This window comes from Brachycentrus maculatus, unplaced genomic scaffold (genome assembly GCF_059751285.1).
Source record: "Brachycentrus maculatus isolate JH-2025_06_01 unplaced genomic scaffold, ASM5975128v1 h1tg000222l, whole genome shotgun sequence".
Classification (NCBI taxonomy): Eukaryota; Metazoa; Arthropoda; class Insecta; order Trichoptera; family Brachycentridae; genus Brachycentrus; species Brachycentrus maculatus.
Genome location: NW_028280973.1, coordinates 620,221 through 647,697, shown reverse-complemented (window position 1 = coordinate 647,697; position 27,477 = coordinate 620,221). Strand labels below are relative to the sequence as shown.

The 27,477-nt window shown below is 29.1% G+C and overlaps 1 protein-coding gene across 1 annotated transcript in view; it reads right to left on the bottom strand.

Annotated features, from left to right (window-relative positions):
* The window catches only part of LOC148306848 (uncharacterized), a 154,932-nt gene extending 128,514 nt beyond the window's left edge, over positions 1-26,418 (bottom strand). Inside the window, exon 1 of the mRNA XM_088264286.1 lies at positions 26,105-26,418. The gene's annotated coding sequence lies outside the window, so the exon portion shown is untranslated. The remainder of the gene's footprint in view (positions 1-26,104) is intronic.
* Between the last annotated feature and the right edge of the window lie 1,059 nt (positions 26,419-27,477).

Sequence of the window (27,477 nt, the reverse complement as noted above, 5' to 3'; positions counted from 1 at the left end):
ATTTAATTCTTGTCTTAAGGGGAGATCCCACTTAAATGTGTTAAAAATATCCCGAATTTTCGCAAATTAATTTTTTTTATTTACATCACAAGTGCCTCAAACAAATGTAAATATAACTGGGAAAAATTCTACTATAGTGGTATTTTTGTTTTAATTCGTATTTCAATATATTTATTCAATAGCCACTGACCTATTTACAAACATCAAGAAATTAGAAGGCGAATAGTGACTGCGTAGGTCACAGGTTCACAACCTTTTTTTAGTCTAGCACTTCCTAGCTAAAATTTCTCGTCGAAGGCGGAAAGAAAATTTCCAGAATGTCTCTCACAGAAAAAGGATGGAAAACAAACATTTTGACAACTTCCCAATCCTTCATTCTATCACTTAGGTACCAAAGTATCCCCTAGAAGACCTCTCAAAAGCCCAGATAAATGCTGTACAGCCCTCGTTGGGAATCTATCAGTTCAATACTACCTACATTAAAAATCTATGACGAAGGTGAATCAAGATATTTATTGTAACTGCAGACAGTTGGTAGAATTCCATATCAAATTGTTGGGTAATTTATCCAAAATTAAACACGGTCAATGGATTTATTCTACTTTATTTGCAAATATGATATGTGACCTTGATAATGTCTTAATAAGATGAAACGCGTCACATATCATTTATGTAAATAAAATACAATTTAATCCAATAATCGTGTTTAATGTTGGATATATTATATTACCCAACAAGTGAATCAAGATTTTTAATTTTATTTCTTGAAATGTTTTGATGAACTTTTAATGAAATAAGAAATTGACATTTGTTTATTCTATTAGACACTGGATTATCCATACTACGGATGATTTATTAATATTGTAGGTATCAGGAGATGCATGAACTTGGAAGAGGCGAAAAATGTTTGCAAAGACAGAGTGGTGTGGCGTTCTATTCTCTCTGCCTAACCCTGCGAAGCGGCGTGATGGTTAGTTAGTTAGTTAGTATTATATATTTCGGATATTTCATGTTTTTAAAACATTTTTTTATTTATTGTTTCGGCATTAACTTTGTGGTAAGACATGTTACAATGATTAAAGAAAACACTTGTTTTTTACCACTTGAGTTTTATTATTGACTACATGTTTCAGAAGTTAAACTTCCATCATTCAGGTCTGTATAATAACTTATAATAACTGTTATTATACAGACCTGAATGATGGAAGTTTAACTTCTGAAACATGTAGTCAATAATAAAACTCAAGTGGTAAAAAACAAGTGTTTTCTTTAATCATTGTTTTTAAAACATAAAGAATAAATAATTTATGTATTTTTTTACACGCCTTTCCTTTCAATAAAAATTTTCTTTTCAAAACCAATCATTTAATCTAAAGAAAAACTTATTTTTTTTCAATGCAAAAACGGTGTTTTGGGAATAAAAATCAATTACGCAAAATGTTTACTGGATTTAGAGAAAACTAACTTAACGAATACTGGGTCTTAATTTAAGTCAAAATATGCGATTTATTTTTCTTATTATCATAACCTTAGTCAATATAATAATAATAATAGACATCGTTCCACTATAAATCATGTTGGAAAGTCATCACATTATCTCTGTGAAAGATTGGCTGATTCTCCTCTTGAAGTGGAGCTGTCAGAAAAGTTGACAGATATGGATTTAAAACTCGCATGCACGATACGTTCCATATTCCTAATTCAAATAACTGTCAGACACGAGGCTTCGGGATGGTGTACTATTATTATAAAATATCACGATATGAATTCAAGAATTTTGTAGTTTTTTTATTCAATTTTTTTATTGCGTTGTCAGTTTTAGAAAATAATAAAAAAATCTATTGTATATTTGATTCACATTATGGAGGCTTGAAATGAAATAAATAAATTTATTTATATTTTTAGTTTAAGGATTACTTGGTGAATACCATTCACCGAGATTTATTGTCTACCAATTTTGAGATATAACAGTCTCTCCATCAGGACAACCACTACAACAGCATGCAAACAATAGCATGTAAAAATAACTTACTAAAAATTAAATACTTTAAATATGTATAATATTGAGAAAAAAAAAACATTTCTTAAAATCTATTACGACACGTGTTTCGATGCATTCCGCATCATTTTCAAACACCGTATGATGTAGTGCAATGAAATACGTGTCATTATAGATTTTAAGAAATAGTAGTTTTTACTTAAATTAAAAATTTATATTTATTTCTACAAATACAAACATGACCTTTCATATGACGTGATAGGTCAAAAGCCCTGTAAATACCCAAAACTCCGTATTCTTCTTCATCTATGTTGAGATATCAAAATGTTAAAATAACTCTTAATGGCAGGTCATAAGCCCTGTTAATACCAAGATTTTCATATTCTTCTTCATATATATTAAGATGTCTAAATGTAAAAATAACTCCTAATGGCAGGTCAAAAGCCTTGTAAATACCCAGAGTTCCATATCCTTCTTCATCTATGTTGAGATGTAAAAATTTAAAATTACTCCTAATGGCAGGTTATAAGCCTTGGTAATACCCAGCCTACCTTAATTTTATTCATATATGTTAAAAGATGACAAAAATAGTATTAGAAAATGACTTTGAAAAGAGCCATGAGTTGGTGACCCCTGAAATAGACTATGAAGACCACCAAAATAGAATGCGAACAAATGTTTAACCCTCCAAGGTCGAACAATAACATCCCTATATTGTTAACCCTTTGTATTAAGGCAATATGTATAATAACAACATAACATTATCGTTAAGATACCAGTAACGGTAACCCATTATTCCCTGGTAACACGTGATATTATTTTAACATACATACAAAATCTGTTTATTATGTATTAGAACTCGTCGGCTTAGGTACCATGTACTTTTATGAGATTTGGGAAACAGCCTTTATTAAAGTATTTAATCTGGCACCATCTTTATGAAAATATCAGCAATATTTTTTTTTGATCAGCGACGGGGTTTGATGATCACCAGTCTGATGATTTCGATTACGACGAAACCCGGTCACTGGTCAAATAAAATTCATTCTGGAAAAAAAACTACATAGTTGTTATTTTATTCTTTAAAATGCAGTTCCACCAAGAAATGACACTACAAAACTTAAATCTAAGATTAATATTTATACTTATAATAAAAGTAATAATCTGGATAGTTTATAACGCTGAAATTAATTGAAATCGGTTGGAAAAATAGGACCAATATTAATGTGGTATAAAACAAAGATTTTTTTTTGTAATATTCTTTTCTTTTTAATTTGTTTCTTTAAATCTCTTATTTATGTAGACCGCATGTAACTAAATTGCTTTTAATACTCGAAAACTCCGAGTTACTACATTTGATACGAAATCCATCATCCTGTTTTTAAATGAAATTTACGGGCGTTGGGCGTTTAACAGTACAGAATTTGTCATAGAAAGTAATATGTAGACTGGGTAGCGTCTTTTTATAATATTTAATGGGAATCTCTTTTTGATTGATGTTCCGAGTCTGCTTTGCATACAGCGAGTTGATTCACTCCCGTACTTTGGTCACATTGGATGTGAAATGGATTCAGGTTGATATAAAGTTATATAGCGAACGTCTCCGAAGGCGGAGGAAATTGGAGAATCGATTGGTGCTGAAGCACCATTAGTATGCGGAGGCTCATCTCGGCCAAATGGGCTGAGACGGAGTCAATCAGGGAAATTATCCAACGGAGACTGCACTTAGGAAAAATCGCGGCGGTACCTACAACTATCATTCTTATGAATTTACTTTCTACTTTTTGTTATTTGTTTCAATGTTTACTATTATTTTTGTAAATTTGCTTGCCTCTTTTTGTTATTTGTTTCGATGTTCAGTATTTTTTTATTATTTTAATTTTCACTTTTTGTTATTTGTTTCAATGTTTACTGTTATTCTTGTAAATTTATGTTTATTCTCCATTTTTTATTATTTGTTTCAATGTTTACTGTTATTCTTATGAATTTATGAATTATTTTTCCAGTTTTTGTTCTTTGTTTCAATGTTTACTGTTATTCTTATGAATTTATCAGTAAACATTCTTCTTTTTGTTATTTGTTTCAATTTTTACTGTTATTTTTGTGAATTTATGAATTAACTTTCTTCTTTTTGTTATTTGTATCAATGTTTACATACTATTACTCTTGTGAATTATTTTCTTCTTCTGTTGTTTGTTTGAATGTTTACTATTATTCCTGTAAATTTATTTACCCCTTTTTTTATTTGTTTCAATGTTTATTAAATTTTCTCTTTTTGTTATTTGTTACATTGTTATATTACTCATTGATTCGGCATTAACGTTGTGGATTGACATGTCGATTATTTTAAAAATATTAAACAATTGTATATTAAAAATATTAAACACTTTATTTCATTACACACGACTAGTTTCAAAAATGTCTGTTTCCAAAACTAGTATGTGATAAAATAAAATTAATTAAGTGGTATAATACAAGTGTTTTATTTTTAAAATAATGTTTCAATGTTCACTGTAATTCTTTTGAATTAACTTTCTTCTTTTTCATATTTATCACAAAAAGGAATGACGAATGATAAAGAGAGGGTTATATTACCATACCACAAAGTAAAAAATATTTTGAAACATAAATTTTTGGTTTATTTCATTTGAAATAATACAAACTCTAGAATTTTACAAAAATATCCTGTTTCAAAATACAACACATCAATTTTTTTTAAAAAACGTGGCTCGTCTCGCTTTTCGGTGTTAATGAGATAAAAAGTGTTTGTTTTTAAACATTAGTCTGAGGACTGACCTAAAGTATGAAATTGTTCATTTATGCAATGAGCTTATTCTTAAAGAGTGATGTACGCAGATACGAAAGCATTATTCAGTGAAGCTTACTTCTGAACATGTTATGTTGGGTTTATTAAAATCAGGTTCTAAATATTTTGAACGCACTGCAGATACATATTAGAAAACCAAAAATTTGTGTTTCTAACATAAGTCTTAAAATATATATTTTTTTAACTAAAAGATTTTCTGAATTATTCAATATTGTATCTCGAGTCAAATACGAGTGCGAGGTGGTGTATATTCTCCTAAGATTTAAGGGGTTTATTTAGCAAACAATTATTTTGATAACTCAATTTCCCATCCCCTAAACATATTATGAATAGAAACTTGCATCTCAAAGGACTCAACTCCAACTCGTAGACAAAGACGTATAATCTAATTCTTTGGAGAAATCCTACCCCAGGACTTGGAAGGATATCATTGTAGCTGGCTGCCTACGCCAGATTAATTTATCGTTCTATTAGAATCAGAACCAAATTAACGAAACTTATTCCTGCTTATTGGTTTTTAATTAACCTCGTAAAAAGTAATTTAACTTTGAAACTAAACACCTTGTTCTCACGATTTCCAGGGACCTACCTCCAGTTATGAAACAATTTATTTTCAAAACTTTTAAACTTTTAATCATATCCAATGGTACATGGAGATCTTCATTTGTTTGCGGTAGTGTTAAATTGATCATTAATTTACCGAAGGAAAGGTCAAAAATGCAATCATTTTCTTAAAAACGCGTTATAATCAACTTTTTCAAGTACCTAAATGTAATACTGATTTTACCAGAAATGCTACAATTAACCGCATTATGGATACTTATAATAAAATGTTTAATGACGCAGATATATTTGGAAAAAGCACTAATTCCATAAAAAATGACATAAGCAGGAAATTAGGTGAATGATTGATCGTTGCCGTTTGTTCAACAAGCCAACTGTTTATAATCCCTGTCACACACTCACCCCAACCAGCATAACTTTCATAAGAATAGCATTATCGGAGGATTTTTTTAATTGGCCAGTTTTGTTAATTAATGTTGTATAATATATTGTTTTGGCTGTAAAAATCCCAAATAAAATTAAAAATAAATAAATAAATAAATAAAAAATAAAAAACAAAAAATTAAATTGAAAACTGTTTTAAAAAAATCATATATTTTTTCATTTATTATTATGATAACATATACAAACATACATCATTTTCAGTGTGTCCAAATACTTGTTTACAAAATATGTTACACGTGTGTAAAGTAAACTTACACACTTAAACCAGCCTATGACGGTCGTCAGCCCCGTAAATGCCCAGACTTCCATATTCTTCTTCATCTTTGATGAGATGTCATAAAATAATATAGGTACAAACATCATACGAAATGTGATATTATATGTAATATGTGTGTCAAACTTAGAAAATAAATTTATCTAATACTTTTGTAATCATTTACTGTTTTTACTTTATAAACCGTTCATTTACTTCATTATTATTATCCCAACAACATTTAACTACAATATATAAATTAACCATCTTAACTCTACATGTTTTACTGTGTATTTAAACATTGTAATATAATTTACAGCATTTTGAGTGTATCCCAAAACTTGTTCACAAATTTGGATTATCTCCAACTAGGAATTCTTTTTTTCATTATTTTTGGCATCTCAACATAGATGAAGAAGAATGTGGAAGTCTGGACATTAACGACCGTCATAGGCTGTTTTAAATGTTCACTTTACACACGTGTAACATTCACCAATTCTACCCATGATTAGAATTGGTGAATGTTACACGTGTGTGAAGTGATCACTTAAGCTAGCCTAGGACGGTGGTAAGCCTTGTAAATGCCCAGACTTCCATATTCTTTTTATATGTTGAGATGTCAATAATAATGTTCGTAATGAAATTTGCACAAATTGGCCGTTACTCATTTTTAATATATAAATATTATTCTTCAGATATTTGGGCCATATTTTCTGTGTGGAAATCTATTTTGGTTATGCATAATGTATGCCCACACAATATTAAATGTTTCTACTTACTAACAAGCTTGATCATGGCATCTAGTTTCTCAATGGAGGGAGACGCTGGAAATTTAAATCTTTCAAACACTTTTCGCCTCGACTGGGAATCAATTTGTTCACAAATTGGATACCGCCAATTCCCACCACATCCACATTCACATATACACCCACCACCTCACCAGTATGTATATGTATATACATCACACCGTACCAATCTCACACCCACACCCGCAAACAGAAAGCTCCACAGCCAGTAACTCGAATCCTGGAAATTTTATTTTTGTTTTTCACACCACTCAGGGTAGTTCATATCTAAAGTATATACCCGTAAAAATACGTCATATTTTTTAGCATGTTTTCAACCCAATTTTAGATAGTAAAAAAACGCATGTAATAACATAAAACAAAATTTTTATAATATTTCCAAATTTTTATAAATTTTTGTTGACAAATTATAAATTGTCCACCTCCGTAGTATTATGGTCAGCACGCTCTTCTACTGCTCCTGAGGTCCCAGGTTCGATTCTCTGGTGGGGGGTCAAATAAAATGTAAGTAATTTTTTCCCTCCAATATTTATTTACTTTTCAATATTACCCTGGACTGGTACCTGAAGCGGAAGGTTAATCATCTTTCTTTCATATGTTAACGATCAAGATATTAGTGCGTTTATATGATGCGGTGCCCTATACGCCATTGGGGTGTGGATAAGGGTTAGAATTATAAGTTTAAACACTATCGATAAAATTAAGAAAGCTGACATGAGGTGGTTTGGGCACGTGAATCAAATGAGTAAAGAAAGGATAGTTCAACAAATTTATGAGGAAAATGTGGTTGTAATATAAGCAGTGGAAAACTTGGCATGAGCTAAGTTTTTTTCGGTCTTCACCAATCATTTAAGCATTTGAAAGTGATCAGGTCAAGTTGATATAATCGACACATTTGTATGAAGATAGCCTGGAACGACTGGTTGCGATCGGTAGCCTCTAGAAAAAGAGAGGAAGAGGATGATTTCTTACACGATGGACCGATCAAGTTAAGGCAGCAGTAGGCACCTCGGCATTTGGAGCGCAGCTACGTGCAGCGCAGTCAAGGGATAACTGTAAAATATTCATTACTTCGACAAGAGTCACAACCTTCCAGTCCACAATGTTAAATACGATGTTCGAAAATTATGCGGAATGCATCAAAACACGTGTCACAGTAGATTTTAAGAAATAGTGCTATTAACTAAGTAAAACATTAATTAAAAATGGATAGATTTTACCACAAAGCGACTGCCGAATCTATTAATGGAGATGTATTCTCCCTACCTACCCCTACGGGGAAACGGCGTGATGGGTTTGTTACTTAATTATGAAATTAATATCATACTTTTTGTGATTCTACAGATATTATAATACAGACGTTGCTTTGTCGTTCCTATTGGGCATTTTTTCTTGTATTTACATTGTAATTGGCAATAATCCTAGAAAACACGTACACGTAAATATACAATACGTAAAACAACATGAATACGATCACAACAAGATACCGTATTTTTTTCGAGGCAATGATTTTTAACCCTGAGCTGGTCGCGTATAAAAATCACATGAAAGTTTGCAAGTAATCCAATTTGATTTTTAAAATAAATAATAAAACGCCCGTATTGAAATTATTTATTTAAAGATCTGATTGTAAATATTTATCTATTAATTCTTCAGGGTCGTATTGAAGTTAATTTATCTGAATATAATTTTTTGAATTTTTACTCACATACAATATTTTCTGATATGACTATTTAACAATGTCAGGCTTTCACTTTAAAAAAATCATTTCGTTCGGCAAACGAAGGATGAAAACACAATGAATGCCATTGTAATGCGTTCCCTTAGACAAATGTGTGAAAAATTTTGTATGACAGAATTAAATATAAAGGTGTGTAAGGCTGAACTAGAGATATTTGAAAATATCAAGAAAAGTTTTTGATGTGGTATGGATATGTGGACCGAATGGTTAACGAGAAAGAGATTAAGAAAGTTTATTTCGCAAATGTGAAGTATATGGACGTAAAGGAAGCTAAGAGGCATGACAGAAGAGTGTAAAATTTCATCCACTCTGCCACCCCTGCAAAAAACGGCTTGATGGTAGTAGTAGTAGTAAGTTTTAACACTCGTCTTAAATAAACATAAAACATAATATATGTATAAATATTCCTATATTACGACAATTTTATTTATTTTGAAATTGTTGCACAAACGGTGTGTACATTTGTGAGCTTATTGCTGTAATAAGATACCTTATGTATATATTTATTTAAAATATGGAAAAAGACACATCATTTGATTTTTTCGATATCCCCAGATGCTTTGTAGTGTTAAACCATATCATTTTTCGCAATAAACCCGCCTGCGATATTTTTGTTAACTCCGTGTAAGGCCAAATGTAAGAAAAACGTAATTCCCCTAGAGGTTAAGCGAATTCAGAACGACAAAGTATTTGAATTCTCTCTCTACCCGAGTTATAACAATTTCCAAACCACAGACGTACGGTAATATAGCCTTTCTCCTCTGAAAATAACATTTGAATAACCGGGAACTTGAATATATCTTCAGGAATTTTTTCAGTTTTTAGGCTTGTTTCTTTCAGACGCAACGCCGAATCACGTATTTTTCAGACGTACTTTTCGAATAAAATTCGTTGATTTTCTTGAATAAGCGGTGAAAACATTCGCGACCTCGTTTTGGATATATATATTTAACACCCTCGTCGTAATCAGATGAGATTTGCAGCTTTCAAGAAACACCACTTCACAAATATTGATTAAGCTTTTGGAATCCCAGTATTTCGCAGTCGTTTTAAATTCGGGAATCTTATACAATATGAATTTGGAAAGAACCTCAAACCATTAATTATCACTCACATTTTTTTCTTCCTTCTTATAGTTTAAAGATCTGTCTGGTTCATTAGCTGCCTTTTGTGGCGTGGACTGCCAGCTCTCAAGCCATCACTTTGGAGGTCTTCTAGGTAGACTTCGTCTGTCTGGGTTCTCTTAGAGAGCAATTCGGGCCAGTCTTTTTTCTTGCATTCCATTGACATGGGCATTCCAGAATCGTCTTCACTGTCTTCTCCATCTGATTACATCCTTCATACTACATATTTTCCCAATTTCCGTGTTCCTAATTAAGTCTCTTAACGTGTTTCCTCAGTGTCCTCATTTCTGCAGTTCTTAGAAAAAGAATTTGGTTCGCGCCGTGTCTGCTGTGATATTTCCATGTGTGGCAATCGGTCTAACATATGTTTAATATATTATATTTTTACTTTGCTTCCAATATTCAAGTGATTATCTTCTAGAAAATTTACAAATTTATCAACTTTTGTACCATAGATGGCCTATCGATAGATAATTTGACATTATAATCAATGAATAAAACAATTTTTAGGTAACTTAGTAAGACATGTCTGCCTTCATGGTGAAGTGGTTAGTATATTTGACTGCCATGCTAGAGGTTTCGGGTTCGATATTAGTTCTATATATATATATATATATATATATATATATATATATATATATATATATATATATATATATATATATATATATATATATATATATATATATATATATATATATATATATATATATATATATATATATATATATATATATATATATATATATATATATATATATATATATATATATATATATATATATATAAATATAAATATATATATATAAATATTCATCTACATGCTTTTTTTTCGTTAATATCTCATACCTTGACATAAAAAATTAATAATTTCATAAATCAACACTGTATCAATTTGATGCAGTTCCCTTTATAACATTGGGTCAGTAATAGTATTAAGACGAGGTTATCAATATTCTAAATTCAGACTTAAAAAAACTTTTAATTTTCGTTAATGTGCATGAGAAATATAAATCATTTAATTATTTATAATAAATAAATTTAGATAAATAGGCCTCAAGATGAGTTTCTTTGCCAACATTTTACGAAATACTCAACCTTATATTTCAGATAAGAATCTAAGATGAAATCCTTGATCTCGCGTTTAATGAGTCCTCGAACAAGGAATTGCTATGAGTCAAAGAACAAAAGATTTCTTGATATTTCAGCCACGCCTAAATTAAATACCTCGGAATTATGAATCAGAAAATATTTGAAAGGGTTTTCGCTGAATCGGTGGTCGAACAATTGCAAAAGTAAACGTTTTAATGGTAGGTGTAATTGAAAAAGTTTTCATTTTCTGGCAAAGGGAGGCTTCGTTCTGCTAAGGGCTGATAAATATTTTAGTTGAGTAAACATTATTTCATAGTGAATATTCAGACTCTTCGAGAGCTGTAATAAATTAAATTATACAGAAAAATGATGAAAGGCGGTAGATTTCATCAGATTTATACAACGCTTGATTTAATCTTCCAATTTCATTAAAACTTATAGATATTTTTATATGAATTAACAAACACGCCCTTAATTTTATTTTCAATTTATTTTTATTAAAGTTCTAAATAATAGTTAACTTAAAGTCATTTGAAAAAAAACAGTTGAAAATCCTACATATCATACATTGTCTATGCATACATTAAAGTATGCAAAACCAGAAAAAAGGCGGAAAAACAACTATACAAAATGTGTGTGTGTGTGTGTATGCGTGTGTGTGTGTGTGTGTGTATGTGTGTGTGTGTGTGTGTGTGTGTGTGTGTGTGTGTGTGTGTGTGTGTACATATTTTTTTTTCAGAATATAGCAGACACGACTTTAAATATTAAACAAATGTCTTTTAAAACTCTCAATAATTTAAATACATTCATTTATTAAAAAAATATGTAGAATGTCAGCTACCTCCTCTTTACTTAGTACAAAATTACAATCAATTCATTTTTTATTGATAGGGATAATCACTAATACCCGAAAGAATTGGAAATAAATGTTAGGATAAAAGGTTTAGTCGTAAAAAGTACCCGATAAGAATTGAAATTGTCGAAGGTATATTTATTGGGATAAAAAAATATTATCGACTTACAGGGATACTAAGAAAAATGTGTTTTTGGGAAAAAAACCTCAGTACAATAACTTTCATTGGGTTTTTTATTGTTTTCTACCCGTTTTATAAATCCGATAATCCAATTTGATAATGTTTTATAATATGATATAACGCGTAAAATTTTGGGTCAAGTTTACGTTGCAATTTATGTATATGATGAAGCAATATCATCATGTTTTTTTTTTAAGATGGGAAATGTATTTTTTATTTACCTTGATTATTTTGTACAAGGTTTATAGATCATTTAGTGGATTTTCGTTTCTTCTAGCTAATTCAATATGTTTTTATTTGAATCTGTGTTGGGGACAGGAGGGATAATCTAGTGAATATTATACATGATCATCATGTTTACGACCTCAAATCACGATTGTTTGAAATATATAATGTACAAGTATATATATATATAATTCTGTATTTTGGTGACAGTAACGCGTAAGTAATTTATTGTTTGTAATTTACACAAGATTTGGTTGTACGAGTGTTCAGTTAAATTATTTTTATTATAGGTGATTAACCTTTTTTTCTATAATAGTCGTTTAGGACGACTCATGATCATAAGTTGCATAAATATTTTTTTTTAATTTATAATTTAAAATGAGAAAAACTATCTATCACATTTTCCAACACAATAAAAATTGTATTCTCTCTGCCTATCCCCACTAGAGACAACGTAGAGCTGGTGATAGTTTTTTTTATAAATATTATAATATCTTTAAAAACATAAATCAGCTTACTTTTACTAAACATGCTGTTTACAATATATGACTATATATGAGTTATTTTATTATTTTTTTTAAAAATACACATTTGTGAACACCAATTATTGATTTTTTCTAATAAAATGTCCATGAAAACTACTGTACTTTTTCGAAATAAGTTGTGTGTAGTGAAATAAAATTCAATAAGTGGTATTGTGCAATTGTTTTTTTTTCAATAATCATCATTCCACAAAGTAAATGCCGAATCAATAAATAATAAAGAGTTATTTTTCATTAACATGAAGACAATTATGATTTTATTTATAAAAATATACTAATTTTCCTTTCAAACTGTAATCCATATTTTTACGAGAAAAAAAATTTACTTCAGAAACAAAATCATAAATCGTATTACGTTGATCTGGATGAATTTTGATATTGAAATACTTAATCTAGTGAAGAGATTTTTCTATCTTCTTGTACGCTTTCTTGGGGCGGAAAATTATCCGAAATATAAGAGGCTGATAACATCGTTCTGAGGGATTTAATTTCAAACACTTTTGGGGTAGAAAGAAGAGGTTAAAAAGGGTAGATTCTCGCTTCGTTAGCGCAGGGGTGGTCATAAATTACTGGGCTGTGGAGAAAGAGGGAAGAAATTATACGGGACCCATTTCTGAAATTGTTTTCATGTGTAAGTGTTCTGGTTTGCGTAATTTATTTCACTGTTTGCTCGGCAAAATGCAACGAAACCGCAAGGCTGCAAATGAGCTGTGGTTATTATGATAGTAAATTATAATCACACTGCATTCCACGTGTGTGCATACATTTAAATAATTATTAAGATATTTCAATGCAAAATATGTATTTAAAATTTAAAGTGCGTTCAAAAACTTGTTATCAAATCTGAATTATCTCCGATGAAAGAAGTTATTGCTTATCTTACATTTTGCCATCTCAACATAGATGAAGAAGAATATGGAAGTCTGAGCATTAAAGGAGATTACGACCAGGCTTCCATATTCTTCTTCATCTATGTTGAGATGTCAAAAATGTAACATTTAACTTTAATTAAACATATTATATGTTTAATGAAATGTTACATTAAACATTTTTACCTACTATGGCAAAAACATAATTTTTGATTGTCATTTCGATTGATCGACAGATCTTTTTTCATACAAAAATATTATTTTCCTATACATTGATTATATTTACTAATAATCGTCAGTATCGAAAATAAATCATATAAACATCGTTAAATTTGTTATCGATTGGGAAAAAACAGTTTTCAGTGCAAAACGTTATTGTAATTTTAATTAATTAAAACTTTTTTGTATTGTATCACTTATTGTGATATTTATAATCATGTATTTTTCAGTGAACTGTAAAAAAAATGAAATAGGATTTAGTTATTTATAAGACTTCCCCTATGACTACTTAAACTCCTTTATACTACAAATCGTTTTTCACACTTCCTGATTTTTCATTCAACTTAAGGTTATGTTTAAGGATTGCCTTCTTATAGGGGCGGCGCCTGGGGGTAGATAGGAGTAGATAATGTCGAAGAAAGTATCAAATAAACAGATAGGGCTGAGGAAAGGTGTGGGTCAAAGGAGGGCAGAGCAGATTAAGGAATTTACGAAAGTGTAGAGGGGTGTTTTCACCCTATGTTAACACTATAAAGAAACCATGGCCAAGGCAATCGAAGTAAAAAAGGAGATAAAATCTAGCCAATTCTATAAAATCCATTATTTCTACAATGGTACAAATTTGTCTAAAGAAAATGAACTTTTTTATACATTTTTATTTCTTAAATTCCTGAATTTAAGAAAATCTAGGATGATATGTTTTTCGATGCATTTGAAATTATTATCAAATATTTGTGAAATTATGAAAATAAATTGTTCAGAGTAATCGTATTGAGACGTTGAAAATGGGAAAAAATGACTATTTTTTTAATGAATAATTAGAAATGCTATCTTGCTTTTTTAAATGTACCACGTCCCTAAAAAACTCTTAAATTTTCATATATATAGAACTTCCAAGAATTTGAGTAGTGTGGTAGTCAATAATAGGTAAAATTAGTGAATGTTACAAGAGTGTAAAGTGATCACTCAAACCAGCCTATGACGGACGTCAGCCCCGTAAATGCCCAGATTTCCATATTCTTCTTCATCTTTGATGAGATGTCAAAAATAATATAAAAATAACTCTTATAATTGGAGATAATCCAGATTTGTGAACAAGTATTTGGACACACTCGAAATGTTGTAAATTAATTTGATTTCATCAGTGACTGTGTTTTACTTTTAAAGACAACATCAAACTGGTTACATAGGTATCGATGAAACCCGGTCACCAATTAGATTTAATATATGTGGAAACAAACTAAAAAAATAAATATTTTATAATTTTTCACAAATAAACATAATTTATATACTACAATAATTATTAAAACTCGAAAAATGTTTTTTTTTTTAATATTAAAAACCAATGATAAAAATACGTATTTTATAATATCTCTATCATAATAGTGAATGTTTACTTGTATTTTCATGTTCAAATCTGAATAAAGAACTTACCCAAATATTTTTTTTCAACAAAATAGGAAAAGAAATTTATGCATACCAAATACATTTTTCCTCAATCAAATTCAATATTTCAAACATCAAAAGATTAAAAAAATAAAAGCGGTCTCAAGATCCGTGAAATATCTGTCGGAATGGCATTCTTTTGTTGGCCCAAACCTTCGACCTTTTTGGCCAAAATGTCCTACTACTGTGTCTAAGAATCTTCCTTTTGACCCAATGAACTTACCTTCGAAAGTCATCAAAAAAATATTTTACCTGATTTTTTCCTTCTTTTTTTAATAAAAAGAGAAATTTCATGGCTTATTTGGTTTGGAATCAAAATAGATAAAAGCATTTAGCGAAACTAGTCGTAATAAAATATAAAACTTAAATGGTATGAATCATGTTTTTTATTTTTACATATATATTTGACATCTCAACATAGATGAAGAATAACATTTTGAGTGTGTCTAAATACTTGTTCACAAAATCTAGATTATCTCTAATTACAAATACTCTTTATTTGGATGCATGCGAGATCCGAACCCCGGGATTTTTTGACATACCGAGAAACGCATAAAAACATTGTTTGAAATTTTTATGCAGCATTTAGGAGTTATAAATGCAGACAATCTAGATTTGTGAACTAGTATTTTCTTTATTTCTAACCCTTATTCGCACCCTATGGAGCATAGGGAACTGAATCATGCTAATGCAGTGTTATCTTTAAACAATCTCCAGCGCTTCAGGGACCAGTCCAGGGTAAATATTAGAGTATAAAATCATTAATATTTATTTTCACCCCACAGGAACAAGTAGGTATTTGTACACAGTTTAAAATTTTGTTTTACTTTTCATTGAAATCAGACAGAATACGATTGAAAATATGATCACTTTTTTTAAGAGAAGGATAATTTTTTTAAGCAATTTTTTTATTTTAATGTACTCTTCGGTTTAATTCAGTCCACGTAATTTTATCACCTATGTGATATTTTATCATTCTGAAAGCTTTATGTACCGGGCATGTCCGTAATAAGTCCTTAGTAATGGTTTACGTTAGGTTACGTAGTGGAGGGGGGGGGGGGGCTCACGTTTTGGCCATACTACGTGGACCTCGCTAATGACTTTACTATTGACAAAGATTAAGGCTATTTATCTTGCCCAAGGGTAGACGCAATTCCTTCGACAATACTGAGAATAGAACCTTACTGCTCATCATTTGATAAATACGATATGGAGACTTTTATACTTAGTGAATTCGTTTAATATTGTACTATCTGTACTCGACCACACGTCGCTGTGGCTCAGACTGTTAATACAAGAGAATGGAAAGGAAAAATACACATTTCTTGTGTGTTTTCTCTTTTCGTTCTCTTTTATGCTTGTTGGCATAAAGTATTTTATCAGCTATCAAGAAGCCCGCAGCCCACTATGAGCAATATTTAGTATCGCGTATGTTGCTAATACGTTCAACAGAAGGCGTTGCCGTTAAAAAAACGCTGTTATTCAAGAGAGGATGTTTACCCTTCCCTTACGGTGATAAAAACTTCCGCATTTACCGATGATATTATATGTATTATGTTAACCATATGAAAATGTGATTTTAAAACGGGAAAAATGAAAATATTCCTAAATGTTGCTTTTATTAACCATAGCTAGCCACCATAGTTAGAGAAGCCACACGACCGCCTAGAACGACGACTTGTGCGCAACTAAAATAAGATGAAACATTATGAAGCCGAGTGAGCGTGTACGTAAAGTGCGGTACACACCCATACATTAAATATATTTAGAATTAAGGCAGCATTAAAAAAAATGTTATTTACAATATTTTGGGTGGTCAAATATTTGTTCTCAAACGTCCACGTAGAAAATTATTTTTTGCATTTTTGGCATCTCAACAAAGATGAAGAAAATATGTCTGGGTATTAACAGAGCTTGTGACCTTTCATGGGCTAGTTAAGTGATCACTTTACACTAGTGCAACATTCACCACAACCACACTACTCAAATATTTTTTACTATGATTTGAATAGAAAATTAACAAATCCATTCATTATACTCTCTATTTCTCAGTGTGTTTGTGTAAAATGTTCTTAAGGAAATGAATTTCTTATATATACCTCTACCATGTGATATGTTTCCCTACTGTTATCTCTCTACGGTCACGTTTTCCCGACTTCTAGGGTATTAAGCACACTGATTTCCCGACACTTCCCAAGGATAATATAATACATAATAACAATTCTCGTATTACATCGGGCACAACCAAACACTAGTGCGCTATGCTGAAACAAAATACTGGACATGTAATATAAACTTATCAAAAATCTCAAACACATTTTATCTAATTGAAATTCACGTGCTGTGAAATATGTGGTTATGATAATATTTTAAGCTTTAATGATTAAAGAAAACACTTTTTTTTACCACTTGAGTTTTATTATACATAAAAAAACATATATTCAGCTCCTAATAATGATTCATTCAAAAATAAATATTGTCGAAAAATTTTATATACGGTTTCAATAACTAAAAATATTTCGAAAATCTTACCCTTCCATATCCAACCTGCATATTATACAAATAATAATTTACATAAAATCCTCGATAACTCAAAATCTAAAATTGATTTATTACAAAAAAGTGGTGTTTATGAAATTTCGTGTGGAGATTGTGATAAAAAATATATTGGCCAAACTGCGAGAAAGTTATTATACAGACCTGAATGATGGAAGTTTAACTTCTGAAACATGTAGTCTATAATAAAACTCAAGTAGTAAAAAACAAGTGTTTTCTTTAATCATTGTAACATGTCTTACCACAAACTTAATGCCGAAGCAATAAATAAAATTTTAAGCTTTCATTTTTTCCGTAAATTTAAAACTAACTTATAAATCATCAGGTCGCTTCTCCATAAGGTTTAACAGAGAGACTAAAATGCCACACCGCGTGGCCGGGTACAGCTAGTATTATATACCATTAGAGAAAAATCACATTTATTTTGACGTCCCTGGGAATCAAATCCAAAACGTCTAGGACTACAGCAAAATGACTACAGCAAAATACTCAACGGAGTTGAACAAGTAAGGTTATTTTCCACATATTTGCGTTGCAGGAAATAAATTGTCATAAATATTTTTTTATGATTAATAATAAAATCATATTAAATTTACATTAAATTACATTAAATTCAATTTACATAAATTAAAACTTTTTTGTACTGCATTGCCATAAAAAATAATGCATCGAAATTTTGCGAACTAGCTCTGAAACACGTTGCACAAAAATAAACTTTTTCACGGAGAATTTAAAAAAAAAAACGGATTTATTTTTCAGGAAAATTTTCAGAAAATCCTGAATGGGACTTGTGCCAACACTTATGGTTTAATAATTGGAATATATTCACGTGTGTATAGTACGTTCCAGCGCTGGACATCCTTGCGGTCTTGCTAATCTATTTAGGCAATTACTTTCCTGAACGGACTAAAACTCTTCACGTATTTTATTTAAAGTAAACAAACAAATTTTCCGAACGTGCCACGACATAATTTAACCATTATTCTCTTTAATTACTCTAAGTCTTTTGACAAAAAAGTTTAAAAAACGTATTCACGAAGTTGTTAAAGTTAATAGCTTCTCTTTTAATATTTTAATTAACCTTTTTAAATATATGTATATATATATATATATATATATATATATATATATATATATGTATATATATATATATATATATATATATATATATATACATATATATATAAATATATATATATATATATATATATATATATATATATATATATATATATATATATATATATATATATATATATATATATATATATAAAAGTCCGCCTCCGGAGTGTAAAGGTCAGCACGCTCGGCTACCGTTCTGGAGGTCCCGGGTTCGATTCCCAAGGGGGGTAAAATAAATATATCTGATTTTTTTACTGTCATATTTATTCAATATAACCCTGGACTGGTACCTGAAGCGGAGGGCTGAACGCCTTTCCTTCATGTGTCCTTCAAACGATCAAGATAACACTGCGTTTATATGACGCAGTGCCCTATGCACCATTGGGGTGCGGATAAGGGTTTTATTATTATTATTATATAAATATATTCGTGTAGGCATACGTGCAATGCATATTTCACATACCTATTCTTTTACTGATTTTGCTTTACATATGTATTTCAATTGATTTTCTTAATGTGAATTTAAAAAATTACTTTGTGAAAGGAAAATTAACGTCTGGGCATTAAGAGAACTTACATACAACTTGTCATTACTCATTATTATTTCATTTACCTACAAATATAACGTTTAGAATTTTGCTCATGATAAATGTACATATGCTATTTTTTCTATTCCAGTTGACATGCTATTTGTTATGAACTTTGAAATAAATAGCTTAACTATTTTTAGTTATTTAGAAAAATAACCATCAACTAAGAGATCTCTCAAATATAATTTGAAATTAAGAAGTTTTTGTAATATTTCTTTATTGAAAATATACTAATGTTGATTTGTGAATTAATATTCCTTAAACTGGCTTCGTCCTAGTGACATGTGTATTAATATGCCATTTAATGTGCATTTTCTTATTGTTGCTAATCTTTTTTTTCCATATAATCCGTTTTGTTACTAAAAAGTAATAAATATCATCTGAATTCAACATTTTTTTATTAAACTTTATAAAAGTATCAGTAAAATAGAACCGATCAACTTTTTTAGTTAAATAGAAACATCAAATAAAATTTCGATGTACATAACGATTAAAATTTAAGCAAATCATTGCTTGGTCCTGAGATAAAAATTTTCGTAATATTAAAATTCACTTACGTCAAAATTTCGCAGTTGATTTGGTCGAATAGCTTCAAAATTTCCCTAAAATACATGAATTCGATAAATCTTTCCAAAGTATGAAATGATGGTGGCGCTAGTTTTCTTGTGAAACTTATTTTTCAGGGTAACAGCTTTCACGGAATAACGACCTTTTCAGGGAAACTTATGCCATCAATGGACAATGGAACAGCCAATAAGAAGGATGGAGTATGGTTTCCAAGTATTGTAGCCATAAATAATATCAATATATTTTAAGGATGTTGAAAAGGTGAGGCATAAAAATACAATGTTCGCACCAAAATTCAGCGATTCTTTCAATATTTATTTTCATGAATAACAATAACGTTCGCAGAATTTTCTTTCCAAAGAAAATTGTCGGTATAAAGTAAATAAAATATTCATTACGAGTGTAGTAAGGCAAACATTCATTTTTCAATTGATCATACTTAACTAACTAACTAACCAACCATCACGCCGCTTCTCCGCAGGGGTAGGCAGAGAGAATAGAACGCCACACCACTCTGTCTTTGCAAACATTCTTCGCCTCTTCCACGTTCATGCATCTCCTCATACATACCCGCCGATTGTTACGACTCCTAACCTGACCACACTTATTGATCATACTTAATGCAAGCAATGTGGTTGATTTAGTCAAAAATATGTCTGAAAATAGAATGAGAGAATAGAATGTCTGACCACTCTTTCTTTTGCATTCAACATTCTTCGCTTCTTCCACATTTAAGAATGTCTTCATTTCCGTCGATTATTTCTTTGTACCATAACCATTTTTAAATATTTGGAATACTTGATCACGCCAACATTTCTTCGGTCTTCCTTTGCTCATCTTTCCAACTGCATTCGACTCATTTATTTGTATAACCCTGTTTTCCTCGCTCATTTGTTCCAAACTATCTCAACACAATTTACTTAATTTTAGAGGTATTGTTTTTCTGAACCAATACATTACATATTTCACCATTTTTACATCTAAAATATACCGTTTATCTTAATTCTGTCTTCTTTCATTTTTCCGTCGTCATCATTTCGTTTTACTTGCATTGGGTTGGTACCAGGACTCCATCATGAGCTGCCAGTTAATCCTACCTCTGCAGGGTAATGGCGTGATAGTTATAGGTTACTTTATTTTTGTTTAAAATTAAAGGTCTTTAAAAATCTTGATTGTTAATTTACATCTTTATCACAAAAATCGCAAGGTTTTTTTTTCTAAATCTGTTTTTAATTAAAATGCAAAATTTGTTATTTGTGCAAAAAAGCAAAGGTTCTCATGATGTCGTGCTAATAGAACGTTAAGTTTTCTGTTTTAATAACGAAAATGTCGGTTACTGTTATTGCTAAATTATAATACATTTATTTCAATATTAATTAGTTTTCTTTTCCTAGAAAAATGTGTGTGTTTAATTGTAATAAAAATAATGTGTTTCTTATTTGATAATTATTAAAGAGTTATTCTAGCTTTTTGGAATGAATATTGTTACAAATAACGGTGGACTTTTTTAATATTTCCTAAAATTGCACACACAAAATAAAATTGTAGTAAAATCTTCAACAAAATATTTTTTTTTCATTATTTTTGGCATCTCAACAAAGATGAAGAAGAATATGGAGGTCTGGGAATTTACAGGACTTACGGCCTATGTTAAAATGACAGAAATAACTTAAAAAATAACTCCTGATAGGAGACAATCCAGATTTGTGAACAAGTATTTGGAGACACTCAAAATGTTGTATATTTTATTTCACTCTTTTCAATATAATTTTTTTTTAAATAACTACTTTGTATAAGTTTATCTACAAAGAACAGTTATTTTTATCTAAATAAGAAATTCATTAGCATTTTCATCAGTATTTATAATAAATCTCCTTAAAAAAAAATCTTTAAATAATGAGGTAGGTACGGACATTACCTTTAAAAAATATAATAAAATGAGACCAAAATTATCAATCCAAGGGAGAACATAATTTGAAATAACTCAAATTCGGGCTTTATAAAATAATGGAAAAAATACATTGAGCTAAGAGATTACCAATTGATGACATTGCAAAAAGGCTAGTAGTATATATATATATTTATATATATATATATATATATATATATATATATATATATATATATATATATATATATATATATATATATATATATATATATATATATATATATATATATATATATATATATATATATATAATTTATTATTAGATTAAAACCAATATTTTTACCTTTTCCACTTTTTTATTTGACCAGCGACCGGGTTTCGTCGTTACCGACATCATCAGACTGGTGAGAGGCTTTACAAATTTGTATGTTATATATAAAAGAAGGCAGGAGTTGATAACCATGATTTGATATAATTTTATGAGAAATTAATTTAATTTTAGTGAATTTAAGTATTGTATGATATTTTAAATATTTTTTTTATAAAGGTTTTTTGTATTGAAAGCACGATTTTATATAAAGTTAAAATAGATTTGTATTTTTTGTAAATGAATTTAAATTATGTAACGAGGTATCAGGAAATGCTGGTTGACGGCTCCTTCCACTAAGCTGTGGTTGTCCGGGGGGAGTCCGAAGTTCTCTGAAATGTAAATTTCCCGGCAGTCATTTCTTATCGACAAGACATTAAGGCATCTATTGTTTCTTTTCTAATGGGTAAAGTAAGGGAGAATGAATACTTTACCCATTAGAAAAGAATCTTTACCTTACTTTACCCATTAGAAAAGAAACAATAGATGCCTTAATGTCTTGTCGATAAGAAATGACTGCCGGGAAATTTACATTTCAGAGAACTTCGGACTCCCCCCGGACAACCACAGCTTAGTGGAAGGAGCCGTCAACCAGCATTTCCTGATACCTCGTTACATAATTTAAATTCATTTACAAAAAATACAAATCTATTTTAACTTTATATAAAATCGTGCTTTCAATACAAAAAACCTTTATAAAAAAAAAATATTTAAAATATCATACAATACTTAAATTCACTAAAATTAAATTAATTTCTCATAAAATTATATCAAATCATGGTTATCAACTCCTGCCTTCTTTTATATATAACATACAAATTTGTAAAGCCTCTCACCAGTCTGATGATGTCGGTAACGACGAAACCCGGTCGCTGGTCAAATAAAAAAGTGGAAAAGCTAAAAATATTGGTTTTAATCTAATAATAAATTAAAAATGCAATTCCATCACGAAGTGTCAGTGGATAATATAAATCTATATATATATATATATATATATATATATATATAAGATGAATAAAAAATAGGACTCATTTCTAGGTGTAATGAAATCAGCGATATAAAAGAAAGGAAGATCAAAGGAAGAAAACATATTGGAAAATATCGATTGATGATTCGTTTAATTTATTCATTTCACAAAATGGAAATTCATGCTATTTATTTAAGAGAATAGAAAGCGTTCTCAAAGAAAAGTGGTTTAATTCCATTATTTGTTCGACTGAGTTCAATATATTTTAAATAATTGCTTTGTTTTTCGTTCAAAGCAGGTCGTAAAACTTTACAAAATTAACAAATTGGTGGAATTTATTTTTCATTAATTGATTCAGCAGTCCCTTTGTGGTAAAATCAATCCATTTTTAACTAATGTTTTACTTAGTAAATACCATTACTTCTTAAAATATACTATGACACGTGTTTCGATGCATTTCGATGCGGAATGCATCAAACCACGTATCACAGTAGATTTTAAGAAATAGTGGTATTTACTAAGTAAAACATTTATTAAAAATGTAATTTATTTTCACTACCCTTAAAAAGCCACATCTGAAAATTGATTTTTTATTTCTCTTCGGAAAACTTTCAAACAGAAAGCTTTCAATGGTGCATAGGGCACTGCAACTCATTTATGTAACATTAATATCGTCAAATTTCATTGCCCTGCATTACTAGAGCAATATTCAATAAATATTATTGTGAAAATTATTTTGATTTTTTTCTTCCTTCCATGGTAATCGAACTCAGGACCTCCAAAATGTGAGTTGAACGCATTTTATACTGCTCAAATTGATATACATATATGTAATTACCACCAAAACAACTTGGAGAGAATAGTCGACATATTATTCAGGTTTTTTAATCAAAATTATGTATTTATATGGAGTATATTGGGTACGTTTATCATATTTCATCAAAAGTTTTCTTATTTCTTTGATCAAATAATACCAGCCTAGATGTCACTTGCTCCAAGTTGCTCTCAAAAAGTCGACGAGATAAGCAATAGCAATCCAAAATATGCCAACATCTAAATTTACGTAGATTTTCGCCTAACTAATTTAATAGAAATTGTTGACAATAAAAATCGTTCAAACCCTTATTGGTAATCTTTTGCGACATAAAAAAGAATTACTAACATTTTTATGTCATTAGTTATTATTAAGAAGAACCAATTTTAATGCGTTATATTTTAAGGGCGTCGTAGAAATATAAATTATGAGGAAAAAATCGTTATAATTTGTTCCTTTTTTAGCCTTGATATTACATTTGTTTGTATTAAGCATAATTCAAATATTTTGTAAGCTTTTTAAATTTCCAGCAATCAGTAATTATTTCATAAAGCACTTTTAACTTTAGGTAAAAAAATTGTTGTTATTTTGAGTGTTTAAATATTATTGTATTCACTAAATATTACACAAAAAATGTGATTCGTAAGTCACCCCTTCGATACCTCGTAATTTATTAGACATGACAGGGGTACTTCTAAATGGGTTAGGGTGATAATATGATTACGCTTCTGCTCTCTGGGGTTGTTTTTGAACTCATAAACCACCAGATAAATTTCCGAAAAAGTCAATTCTCATCCAGATAATGTGATTTATTTATTTTCTTTGAGATGTGTCCCAGCCGATGTATTCAATTTAATAAATCCTGAAGTTTGTTCCAACTTGTAATTAAAATATTTTATAAAAGAAAAGAAAGGCGAATAAAATTAAAAACATTCACTTTTACGTATTTTTTTACAATATTTTTATACATCATTTTTATTCTCTAATATACTTCTCATCATTAAAGATTAACGAGGATCAAGATTACCTTCATATTGCCATTCAAAATTATTATTTTTAAATGGCCTCACCAGTTTAAAATTATTGAAAAAAATTAGAACAATTTTTAATACGCTTGAAACCAACATTAAGGAGAAAAATTAATTACGAAAAATACTCATTTAAATTCGTTTTATTTTGCTTACACTTCAAAGTAACAAATTAAAAAAAATATTTATACTGTAAAATTACACCCAATTTAATTCAAGGAAATGTCTTAAAAACTTAAAAGAGTTTTTCTTAATCCTTAGTATCCTTTTTAATTTGTCTTAAATTGTTTAAAAACATATTCAACTCATTATACTGTCTAATTTTAATATTAAGTAATTTTAAAATACTAGGTAGGTATATTAATGAAAAATAATTACTAAATTATATCTTGCAAGAAAAAAAACGAATAAGTTGTTTTTATAGCTTTTATGCAAAACATTAATGGGCATTTATTTGTTATTTATTAAACAATTCAAATTACAAAAATGCATTCAGAAGAATCTGTTCTATTGATGAGTTATAAATAATAAGTGTTTGATGTAATTCCAAAAAAATACTTTCAAAATATCAATTTTATACTATTTTTTTATGAACATTAAGTATAAAAAACAATTGATATAAACTAAAAAATTCATAATACTTATGCATGATCAGATTAAAACCAATGTCTAAAATATGAAAATAAAAATAAATTCAGTTGCACAAAATATAAGTGCAAAATAATAATTTTGAAAAACGATAAATATCATACATTTAATTACATTATTTAACGCTGTATTTTTAAGGTTAAATATTTTTTTCTAATCAAATTAACATTCCCTATTTCTATGTCAATAATATTTAATCATAATTGTAAAGTCTTGATTATTGACCCGAAAATTCACAAAATTAATCCGAAACTCATTTTCAATGAAAGGTTTCAAATTTCAAAGAAACTTACAGGTAGATTTATAATACTGAAATCCAAAGAAACATTTTTCTGAAAGAAAGATCAAAGTGCTGAAATATAATCTTACCTTTTTATGATTAAAACTTTCCTCGTAGAATTATTTTATCATTCTGCCGTCCGTTTTCAGCAAACAGTAACTTGATATTAATTAAACAGTGACAGAATGAGAAGCTTTACTTATTCATTTAAAATATTTTTATATCACTTAAACAATTTTGTATAATTTGACGTAATGATTAAACATTTTTTACCGTCGTTTTAAGAACTTCACTAAACTTTTAAACCGATTATGATGGGGTGTCAGTTTTTAAGTTGCAATATCAGTTTCTTGAACTCGCACTGAATTAATTCACCGCGGTATGGCGTGGAAGCCTTGTGACGTAACGTCCGCTAGGGGAGGCTGTCGTGGACTTACTGAAGGCTGTATAAACTCGCTGCCGCTACGCGCATAACCGCTAAAAAGGAGTCGCTTGAAATACGTGTTATATGATTCTATATCGTGCTTTTAACTTGAAATGATAATGCATGACAGATATAATTCCTGCGCATCCGAATCAAAACATAAATTTGTGATTAATGCGATACTTGTTTTTATTTAATATCAGCAATATTTGACCAGGTTTCAGAAATTTGTAGATGTTAAATATTTACCGAAAAAAAATATTTTGGATATATTTAAGTAACTCCTTTTTTCTCTGTATTTCTTCGGCTATTTAATTAAGGTATAAATGGTTTTACTGCAATACTTTTACTCCTTATACTCGTATGAAAAGACATACGAGCAATATAATTATGTAACATATATTATTTGTCGATAAAAATCGTCACATAAAATAAAGTAATTTTTGTATTATATGAGTATATGGTATATACATGTATATCTTATCCGTCGCGGAGGTGTAATGGTAATAGTGTTAAGCTACCGTGCTGGAGGTCCTGGTTCCAATTCTCAGAGGGGGTGTAATTAAATATTAGTGATTTTACACTGTTACATTTATTTAATATTACCCTTGACTGGTGTCTGAAGCACTGGAGTTATATCCTTGCCATCATGTAAGTAATGGTCAAAATAACACTGCGTCAATACGATGCAGTGCCCTATGTACCATTGGGGACGGGTAAAGATTGGAATATATTCGAGCATATATATATATATATATATATATATATATATATATATATATATATATATATATATATATATATATATATATATATATATATATATATATATATATATATATATATATATATATATATATATATATATATATATATATATATATATATATATATATATTTATATATATATATATATATATATATATATATATATATATATATATATATATATATATATATATATATATATATATATATATATATATATATATATATAAATATATATATATATATATATATATATATATATATATATAT